Source organism: Octodon degus, unplaced genomic scaffold (assembly GCF_000260255.1).
Source record: "Octodon degus isolate 3935 unplaced genomic scaffold, OctDeg1.0 scaffold00012, whole genome shotgun sequence".
Classification (NCBI taxonomy): Eukaryota; Metazoa; Chordata; class Mammalia; order Rodentia; family Octodontidae; genus Octodon; species Octodon degus.
The window spans coordinates 7,240,059-7,242,581 of NW_004524588.1; the positions used below are offsets into that span (position 1 = coordinate 7,240,059).

The following is a 2,523-nucleotide window of genomic DNA, read 5'->3' on the forward strand; positions in this document are numbered from 1 at the left end:
TCTCTCTCTCTCTCTCTCTCTCTCTCTCTCTCTCTCTCTCCCTCTCTCTCCTTCTCCCCAGGTGAAAGAAGTAAAGTCAACTGGTAAAGCCAGCTATGAGAAGAGATATTGAAGATATGAAAAGAAAGAAAAGATTTAGAAATCATCATCCAAAGGAGGAGAGAGATTGGGTATTATTGAAATGTTTAAAATGCATTACATGAAAAGACACATCACTGTTAATCTCCCTTCAAATACTGACCCTCACTTGAAACACACTTGTCCCATGGTTCTTGCCAATTTCTGAAGCACTTCTGGATGTCCTTTTTCATCAATGTCTTTCATTGTACTGTCATAGTTGATGTAATGTCTTAAACTAACTCAAAACATTCACACTTTTATAGTCAGTTTGACTTTGGGGAAGAGCCAGAAGTGACATGAGCTGGAAGTGACATGCAATTGACATGATTAGGTGGATTAGATGGATGAGGACACACTGGAATGTGCGTGTGAGCCTGCCTTTCTACTGGCGAATACTTGGCAGCAGCATTCAGCATGTTTCTAAAGCTACGTTGTAAGATATGAGAGGGAACTTTCACTGCTGTTTCAGAAAGTGCCAGATGATAGGATAAATGATTTGAAAGCAAGGGGGAATATTATGAAGGTGATTAATGGCAACGTGTTTTAGTTGAATAAGCTTCTTTAAAAAGTCTCTGTATATGTTAATCACACCTTGTGTAAATGCTAGGGAATGGAAATAGACACCTTCAGTGGTCATGAACTTAATGTGATCACAGTCCATGTGATTTTGCATTTTTCCAAGTCTTAACTGTGGAGATACAATCATTAAATAGGTGAAGTCTTGAATTTTAACCAAGATTGTTTCTTCTGTCATACACAATGTGGAAATAGTCATGCTACAGTGATATATGAACATCCTTGTTTATAGCAGCACAGTCTGTAATAGCTAACTCTTGGAAAGAGCCCAAATGCCCATCAACTGGTGAATGCATAAAGATGTGTTGTTTTTTTTTTAAGTACAATGCAGTACTACTTGACCATAAAGGATAAACTTGAGACATTTATAGATAAATGAACAGATCTTGAGACCATATTCTTAAGTGAACACATCAAGCATACATGTGTAGACATTTTATTTCTCTGGTGTGAGGAACTGAAAGCATAAATAAGGACCACAATATATACTAGGTATTATGAAATACGAAGAAAATGCTCTGTTGGGAAGGAGGAGATGGGATGGGGGAAAGGGAAAGGAAGGAAGGGAAAAGAAAAAATGGAAAAGAAGGAAAAATGAAAATAAAACTTTGCAAGCTAGGAGGGGAAAGAGGTTAAAGGGAGGCTAAGGGGATGAGAAATTGGGATGTCATGTGTGGGTACCATGTCCTTATAATGAAAGTGACTGTGTATATTTAAAATTACTAATAAACTTAATAAAAGGTGTGGAAGTAGATGCTTGGTTAACTGAAGACCAGCTTCACCTTGTGCTCCTCTATGTGGCTTGGTGATTACAGCAGGGGCTTGTCTACCCGCTATGCACTGTGCCCCTGCGTGGAAGATGCATCGCAGGGCTGCCTACTTCCACTGGCAGGGATGGAAGAGCAGGTCTCCACTAGGCAGGCAAACGCCCCTTCAGCTGGGAATCACACCCTGTCTGCTTGTGCTGGTGTGTGTGTGTGTGTGTGTGTGTGTGTGTAAAATACTCCATTCTATCTTTGTTAAATGGGAAGGCAGCCAAGAGATGGAGGTGAGAAACAGGAAGGGGGACAGCGAAAGAACCAAGATGTGCTGTGTATATTACCAACTTCGCACGATGAACATGATCGTGACATACTGCAAAGATGTCCTATTAAACTAAAATATTAGATTCTGCTCATTTTGTAAAACTGTGGGGCCAGTAGTGGAGGGTGGAGAGGCTGGGCACTTTGCCATAACATTTGACAGGACTAGGGCAGGTATTGTCCAAAGTCATTTATCCTACTTTAGACTATATTGGCCTAGAACATGGACCATGGGGAACAGACTTTCTCTTGTGACTCTAAATTAAACTGCATGTCAAAGACATTTTGTATGAAATGAAGTATATATATATATATATATATATATATATGTAATATATATATATGCATCTTTTTATTCAGCTTCTTTCATTTAACATAATTATTTTGAGATCCATCTATTTTGGAACTATCAGCAACATTTCTTCTTATTGCCAAGTATGATTCCACTGTAAATATGCTACTATTTATTTATCCATTTATCTATTGATAAATATTTTTCTTTAGTTCATGGCCATTACAAATGATGCCAACATAAACATTAATGTATCAGACTTTGTAAAGATATAGGTATGCGTTTTTCTTTCTTTCTTTTTTTTGGCAGAACCGGGGATTGAACCCAGGCCCTTGTGCTTGCCAGGCAAGTGCTTATTCTACTGAGCTATCTTCCCAGCCCCGGTATGAATTTTTCTTGCATAAAACTCTAGGATTGAAATAGCTGGGTAATATTATGGATATATGATGGATA

The 2,523-nt window shown here is 38.4% G+C and overlaps 1 protein-coding gene across 1 annotated transcript in view; it reads right to left on the reverse strand.

Moving 5' to 3' along the window:
- Slc15a5 (solute carrier family 15 member 5) overlaps positions 1 to 2,523 on the reverse strand; it is a 101,422-nt gene that overhangs the window by 76,656 nt on the left and 22,243 nt on the right. The window lies entirely within an intron of this gene.